An 8,880-nucleotide genomic window follows, 5' to 3' on the forward strand; every position below is an offset into this window, starting at 1 on the left:
GGCTTAGCATGGTGGAAATAGCTACAGGACTTGCAGAAACCTCTGAAACAGTAAAATATTCCGTTCAAACAAAGATGCTGACTCAAAGGTTAAAATAGGTGGTCTCGGCCATGCTCAAGGAGAGGACGGCCTATGGTAAAGATCTATTATGGCCAGGTATGGTAGCACACACCTGTAATCGCAGAACAAGACAAGCAGGAGTTGGAGGGTAGCATCAGCAGAATTTTAGGCCAGTTTGGGATGAGAAGTCAAAAAAAAAAAAAAAAAGTAAATAGTAAATATAAATGGCTTATAAAAACATCATATAAGGAGATATCAAAACCCATTGTTGGTCAGAAATATTTTTTGTTTATTTAATCCCTTTACAGCCTGATTCCAGCCCCCTCCCTCCTCTCCTCTAAGTCCCACCCTCACACCCCCTCCTCCCACTCCTCCCTCTTCTTCTCAGAGAAGGGGAGGTCCCCAGGGGTACCAACCCACCCTGGTACCTCAAGTTGCAGCAGGACTAAGTGCATCCCCTCCAACTGAAGCCAGACAAAACAGCCCAGGTAGAAGAAAGGCATCCTGTGGCAGGCAGCAGAGAGCCTCTATCCCATTGTTAGGGAACCCACATGATAACCAAGCTACACATCTGCTACATATGTGTAGGCGGTCTAGCTCCAGCGCATGCATGCTCTATGGTTGATGGCTCAGTCTCTGTGAGCCCCCATGGGCCCAGCTTAGTTGATTCTGTAGATCTTCTTGTGGTGTCCTTGACCCCTCCAGCTCCCTCAGTGCTTCCTCCCACTCTTCGACAAGAGTTCTGCCTATTGTTTGTCTGTGAGCCTCAGCATCTGTTTCCATCAGATACTGGAGGAAGCTTCTCAGAAGACAGTTATGCTAGGCTCCTGTCTGCAAGCATAGTAGAGTTTCATTAATAGTACCAGGGATTGGCTCACTCCATTAGGGTGGGTCTCAAATTGGTCTAGTCATTGGTTTGCCATTCCCTCAATCTCTGCTCCATCTTTATCCCTACACTTCTTGTAAGTGAGACAAATTTCGGATTGATGGTTTTATGGGTGTGTTGGTGTCCCCCTCTCTCCACTTTAAGTCCCACCTGGCTATATGAAGTGGCAACTTCAGGCTCCATATCCCCCACTACTAGAAGTCTCAGCAAGGGCCATTCCCATAAACTCCCAGGAGCCTCCCTTGTCCCTAAGATATCCCCTACTGATTTCTGTTCTCTCTCCCAGTCCTCCCTCCCCGACCAACCCACCCCCACTCTCCCTTCACCTAATCCCCACCCCACCCCCCTATCCCACACAGGTCCCTCCCTCCATCAACTTCAGATATCTATTTTATTTCCCCTTCTGAGTGAGATTCAAGCATCCTCCCTTGGGCCCTCCTTGGCTTCTTTGGGTCTGTGGATTGTAAAGTGGTTATCCGATACGTTATTGCTAATATCCACTTTTAAGTACATACCATACATGCCTTTCTGAGTCTGGGTTACCTCACTTAGCATGATCTTTTCTAGTTCCATCCATTTACCTTCTAATTGCATGATGTCTTTGTTTTTCATAGCTGAGTGGTATTCCATTGTGTAAATGTACCACTTTTTTTAATCCATTCTTCAGTTGAGGGACATCTAGGTTGTTTCCAGTTTCTGGCTATTACAAATAAAGCTGCTATGAACAGAGTTGAGCAAGTGTCCTAGTTTTGTGGAGCTTCTTTTGGGTGTATGCCCAAGAGTGGTATAGCTGGGTTTTGAGGTAGATTTATTCCCAATTTTCTGAGAAAACTCCAGATTGATTTCCACAGTGGTTGTACAAGGTTGCACCCTGACCAGCAATGAAGGAGTGTTTCCCTTGCTCCACATTCTCACAGGCATGAGCTATCATTTGAGGGTGTTTTGTTTTGTTTTGTTTTGTTTTGTTTTATCTTAGCCATTCTGATGGCTATAAGATGGAATCTCATAGCTGTTTTGTTTTGCATTTTCTTGATGACTAAGGATATTGAGCATTTTTCTAAGGGCATCTAGGACAGCAGAGAATTCTCTGTTTAGCTCTGTATCCCATTTTTAAAATGTATTTATTTGTATTTTATATACATTGGTGTTTTGCCTGCATGTATATCTGTGACAGGGTGTAGGATCCCCTGGAACAGGAATTACAGCCATGAGCTGCCATGTGAGTGCTGGGAATTGAACCCAGGTCCTCTGAAAGAGCAGCCAGTGCTTTAACCTCTGAGTCACCTCTCCAGCTTGTGTACCCCATTTTTAATTGAGTTATTGGGTTTGTTGTCTAGTTTCTTGAGTTCTTTATATATTTTAGATGTCAACCCTCTCTCAGATGTGGAGCTGGTGAAAATCTTTTCCCAATCTGTAGGTTGCTTGTTTGTGTTTTGTTTTTCCTTTTGACAGTGTCCTTTGCCTTACAGAAGCTTTTCAGTTTCATGAGGTCCCATTTATTAATTTTTAATTTTAGTGCCTACAAGTTGTCTCCTGTACCAGTGCTGTCAAAGCTATTGCCTACTTTCTCATCTGCCAGTTTAGCGTATCTGGTTTTATGTTGAGTTCTTGTCTAGGGTGAAAGATAAGGATCTATTTGCATTCTTCTACATGCAGACATCTAGTTCGACCAGCACCATTTGTTGAAGATGCTTTCTTTCTTCCATTGAATAGTTTTTGGCTTCTTTATCAAAAATCAAGTGTCCAAAGGTGTGTGTGGATTTGCTTCTGGTTCTTCCATTCAATTCCATTGATCAACCTGTTTTTATGACCGTACTATGCAGTTTTTATTACTATTGTTCTGTAGTACAACTTGAGATCAGAGATGGAGATTCCTCCAGAAGATCTTTCATTGTACAGGACTGTTTTCTGTTTATCCATATGAAGTTGAGTATTGTTTTTTTCAAGGTCTGTAAAAAAATTGTGTTAGAATTTTGATGAAGACTGCACTGAATCTGTAGGCTGCTTTGGGTAAGATGGCCAATTTTACTATGTTAACTACCGATCCATGAGCATAGGAGTTCTTTCCATCTTCTGATACTTTTTTTCAATTTCTGTTTTCAAAGACTGGAAGTTCGAGCTGGGCATGGTGGCGCACACCTTTAATGCCATCACTTGGGAGGCAGAGGCAGGTGGATCGCTTTGAGTTTGAGGTCACTCTGGTCTACATAGTAAGTCCAGGACAGCCAAGGCTACACAGAGAAATCCTGTCTCAAAAAAACAAAACAAAAACCAACCAAAAAAAAAAAAAAAAAAAAAAAGACTTGAAATTCTTGTCATACAAGTCTTTCACTTGCTTAGTTAAAATTACACCAAGATGTTTTATATTATTTCTGGCAATTGTGAAAAGTGTTGTTTGCCTAATTTCTTTCTCAGCCTGTTTAGCATTTGTACATAGGAGGGTTAGTGATCTTTTGTTGTTGTTAGTTTTGTATCCAGCTACTTTACTGAAGGTGTTTATCAGCTGTAGGAGTTCCCTAGTAGAATTTTTGGTGTCACTTATGTATTCTATCATATCATATCATCTACAAATAAAGATACTTCGACTTCTACATTTCCAATTTTTATCCCTTGATCTCTTTCAGTTGTTTTGTTTGTTCCTAGTGCTGGAAGGCCCCAGAAATGCAGCTGTAGTAGTGCGTCTTTTACAAGAGTAGGTGTCCTGGTGTTTGGGTTATAGATGTTAATAATTAAACTGTCAGACCCCTATCCACATACCATGCTCAGACTACCCCCACCCACCACCACTCAGCATGAGCAGGGTAGAAAACACCCAGAGGTCCAGGCACCACTAAGATGAGCAAGTAATAAAGATGCAAGGGGAAAGAGAATTAGAACCATGTATACACAGTGAGGACTTGAGGGTGGTGAGGAAAGGCCTGATTTAAGTAGCCTGCCCTGCCACCTGAGACCATAGTAAAGTCCTGGCCTATGTTGCTACTTGAAAGCTATATCTGGGTCCATAGCTCTGCAGTAGTAGGGGCTTGAATCCATGTCTGTGGCCCATGACACCACCAAAGGCCAAACAGACATCCTGGTCTGAGCTGCCATCTAGGGCCATGTTGATGCCCAAAGGCTACAATACTGGATACTTGGGAAAGTGGGTTTCACATCTCACCCGGACAGCACTGTAGAGCTGGCCCTGGTTTCAGGGGCTGAAAATGAGCCATAACTGGCTGTGCCTTGTTGGCCATGTGGCAATGTGTACACAGGAGAGATGAGCCCCCTCCCCCTGCACCTCCCTGTCTGTGGCAGGTGAAGAGTGCTGGCCCCACTGCTCACCTGGGTATCTTTGAAGAGCTGGCCTTAAGAGTGAAAGAGTGGGAGAGCTGGCCTCGTCCCTTGCCAGCTACAACACCCGGGAGAGCAGGCCGCACTTCACTTGGGCAGTGCAGTAAGCTGGCCCTGGTATGGTGTGGGGGGGGGGTTACCAGGGGGAAGGGAGGAGTGACCCACCAAAGGGCATAAATGAGAAAGAGCTAGCCCCCACTGGGCAGAGTGGGAAAGCTGGCCCTGTCCTCCCAGGCTGTGGCATTCAGGTGAGCTGGTCCCAACCTTCAATGGGGACAGTGCTTAAAAGCTGGCCCTGGAGGCATGACAGGCTGACCAACTCAACTACCACCCAGGCCCAGATCCAGGGATTTGAGTTAGCCCACCCCAACATCTACCCCATCCACAAACTGCTCAAGCTCGTGAAGGGCCAGGTCCTACAGATCCAAAGCTGCCGGATCACTATGACACAGGGCAACAGCATACTATACAAGAGGAATCCCATTAGGATCCAGTATTGATAGCGTAAAATCCAGAGGTCTTGAACCAGACCAACAGCTCAATGCAATGAACGTTTGCTAGTAAAGCCATTTGGGCAAAAACGTACACTATGTGACACACCACAGCATCCATGTTGAGAATTTTTGGGGGGTGTTACCTTATTTTGGGGTGGTTACAAGAGTGAAGGGTGGACATGGAGGTACAGGAAGATGAATGGGATTGGGGTGCATGATGTGAAATTCACAAAGAATCAATAAAAAGTTTTAAAAATTGAAATGTCATCTTGGTGTCTTTTTCCTTTAATGAGTATGTAGTGTCGTCCTTCACCATCTCTTCTAAGTTTGGTTTAAAGTTTTTTTTGTTGGATAATTAAAATAGCTAAACCAGCTTGCTTCTTAGGTCCATGTTTTTTTCTAACCCTTCACTCTGAGGCAATGTCTATCCTTAATGTTGAGGTGTATTTCTTGGATGAAGAAGGATGGACCCTGTCTTCACATCCATTCTGTTAGTCTGTCTTTTTATCAGAGTGTTGAGACCATTCACACTGAGCGCTACCAATGAGTAATGATTGTTGATTCCTGTTACTTCATTGGTGGTGGCCATGGTGTGTATGTATGTATGATTCCCTTTTTTTGTATTTGCTGGTGTGAAATTATTTATTCCCTGTGTTGTCATGGATGTGGTTAACCTCCTTAGAGCTTTTCTTCCAGCACCTTCTGTAGGGCTAGATTTGAAGATATTGTTCAAATTTGATTTTAACATAAATATCTTATGTTCTCTATCTAGTGATTTAAAGTCTTGCTTGGTATAGCAGTCTGGGCTGGCATCTATGATTTCTTAAGAGTCTACAGCACATCTGTCCAAGCACTTTTGGATTTTAGGGTCTCTGTTGAAAAGTCAGGTATAATTCTAATAGATTCGCCTTTACATATTTACATATTCGCCTTTTAATATTCTTTGTTCTGTACATTTAGCATTTTAAACATTACATGGTCAGGGGGCTTTCTTTTCTATTCCAATCTATTTGGTGTTCTGTGTGCTTCTTGTACCTTGGTAGACATCTTCTTTAGGAAAACTTATATTGATTTTGCTGAAAATATTTTCTGGGCCTTTGAGCTGGGATTCTTCTCCTTCTATTCCCATTACTCTTGGGTTTGTACTTTTCATGGTGTCCCGGACTTCCTGGATGTTTTGTGTCAGAAAACTTTAGATTTAACATTTTCTTTGTCCCCAGTATCAACTTCCTCTTTTGCATTCTCAATACCTGAGTCTCTTCCACCTCTTGAATTAAGTTGGTAAAGTTTACCTCTGTAGTTCCTGTTCAAATTCCTAAAGTTTTCATTTCCAGAATTCCCTCAGTTTGTTTTCGTTATTGCTTCTATTTCCATTTCAGGTTGTTTCCTTTAATCGTTTGGTTTTTTTGTTTTTTTTTTTTTTTTCTTTCTATGTTTTTAATTTTTTTGCTTTACCTCCCAATTGTAGCCCCCTCCCTCATTTTCTCCCAGTCCAACCTCCCTCCCTACTCCCTCCTCCCCTCCCCTAGTCCTGAGAAGGGGAGCCTTTCTCCTCTACCAACTGACCCCAGCCTACCAAGTCTCACCAGGACTGCCTGCTTCCTCTTCCTCCATGGCAGTGGTAAGGCACAGTAAGGCACGCTACCCGGGGGAAGCAATCAAAGTGCAGGAAATAGAATCCTTGACAAGGACAGCCCCTGCTTCCCTTAATAGGGGGCCCATATGGAGACTGAGCTACCTATCAGCTGCATCTGAGTTGGGGGAGGGGTCTAGCTCCTCTGCACACATGGTCCTTGTTTGGTGCATCAGTTTCCACCAGCACCCCTGGACCCACATTTGTTGGCTTTGTAGGTCTTCTTGTAGAGCTCCTTGACCCCTCTGGGTCCTTCTATCCCCCCACTCATCCATAGGACTATTACAAGTAACACCTCTATGAACATAGTTGAGCAAGTGCCCTTATTGAATGGTGGAGCATCTTTTGGGTATATGCCCCGGAGTGGTATAGCTGGGTCTTGATGTGGAGCTGTGCCCAATTTTCTGAAAAAGGGTCAGGCTGATTTCCAAAGTGGTTGTACTAGTTTGCCCTCACATCAGCAATGGAGGAGTGCCTCCCCTTTCTTCACATCCTCATCAACATGTGCTATTACTTGAGTTTTTTATCTTAGCTATTCTGATAAGATGGAATCTCAGAGTTTTGATTTGCATTTCCCCGATGACTAAGGATGATGAGCATTTTTTAAGTGCTTCTCGACCACTCAATATTCTTCCATTGAGAATTGTTTAGTTTTGTACCCCATTTTTTAATTGGATTTTTGGCTTTAAGGGATTTATTCATTCCAATTGTTTGTGTTTTCCTGGATTTCTTTAGGGATTTATTCATTTCCTCTTTAAAGACTTCTATCACCTTCATGTAATAGTTTTAAGATCTTTTTCTTGTGCTTCAGCTATGTTAGAATATTCAGGGCCTGCCGTGGTAGGCTAGCTGGGCTCTGGTGAACACACTGTCCTGGCTGTTACTCTGTTTTCACCCTGGCATCTACGCATCTGGCTTTTGGGTGATTATAGGTGTAGGTTTTGATTTGGGGGAAGTCAGGAGGGGATGTTCTGGGAGGTCCACAGTAAATATGGATGGGGTGGGGGATGGGGGTAGGGGAGAGGGGAAGCAGCAGATGGGATGAGCCTGAGGGACTGGGTTTGCTAGGGGAACATGGAGAACAGAAAAGACCTGAATGCAGACTACCAGGTCTTCTAGCAGGTGTGTCTTAAGGTTGAACAGGGGTATCCATGCAAGCTGGGGGCTGGGACACAGCCACAGTTGAGGGGAGGGAGGGCAGGAGGAGATGGTCTGTGGGATCCACAGCAGGTGTGGACACTGGGGAAGGTAAGTTGAAACTGGTGTTCTGTTGCAGTGATAGGGCAAGCCTGGGGAATTGGGTCAGTTGGGGAACAGAGCAAAGCAATAAACTCGTTTCTTATACATTCAGCAAACTTTATATTGCAAAAAGAGAAAGAACAATTGAGACAGGTGTTTGCTCTCGTGCACAGGAATACATCTATCTGAACTCCTCTCATAGCTTTGCTTTGCAATGTTTACATAACACACATCAATTCTGACCCAATCACAATGGTAATTAATTTCTTACAATGCAGATATGAAACCCATACACTAATCTACTGAAATACTCAATTTTTTTAAATCTGCAATTAAAGCATCACCATGAGAACAAACTTCTTCCCAAGAAGTCTCTCCTTTCCCTCAGTGATCACTCTCCAAAAGCTGGAATCCTCTCTTAGATCATATAAAGACACAAAGCACAGGGGAAAGGGTTCATCTTGCTAACATAATGCCCGTAAGTCTGGTGAGATAATGCCCATATTGTAACCTTGAAACATGACGTCAGAGTTGAAGCATCACTTAACTCATACAGTACATTATTAATTATCAACAGTGGCCCACTGACTCACAAGTTCCCTATCTGGCTGATGTCATTTATTAACAGTTTAACCATGACTCAAAGAATGTGCTTGTATTAGGCTGCTGGTTTAATTTTAGAATTAGAATGCTCATATTTGGGCTACTTTCAAATACAGAAATACTACTTGTGGCATATGAACTATGGATTTTGTTTCCCATTACTACAGGAAGAATTTATTGAAATAAAAATTTTTGAGACAAAATGCAAATCTACATGCTTCTATTTAGGTGTGTACGTGTATATACTAACCCTAAGTAAAGCATTACAAGCAATACTAACATCCTGGTTACATATTTCCAAAGACTTAACTGCTTTAAAGATACATGTTATAAAGACACTTATGTAAAAGGCAAAAATGAAGAATCAACATAATCCTTGAGGTTTTCAGTATTACTCCAAAAAGCTCTCTATTCCCCCATAGAAGAAAACTATGCATTTGTTTATCCTAGAAAAAAAATATAAAAGGATAATGCTATCAATGTAAAGGATTCACAAAACCTAGCTGTATATCCCATGAAAGCCATACCCACTGAACATAAGCAGCAGCTATGGTCCCTAGTGTATGACAGACATACCATCAGCTTTCCTCTTTGACAAGGGTCTGTCTTTTTCAAGCTCTCTTAACTGTACCACA

Source organism: Acomys russatus, chromosome 3 (genome assembly GCF_903995435.1).
Source record: "Acomys russatus chromosome 3, mAcoRus1.1, whole genome shotgun sequence".
NCBI classification, from domain to species: Eukaryota; Metazoa; Chordata; class Mammalia; order Rodentia; family Muridae; genus Acomys; species Acomys russatus.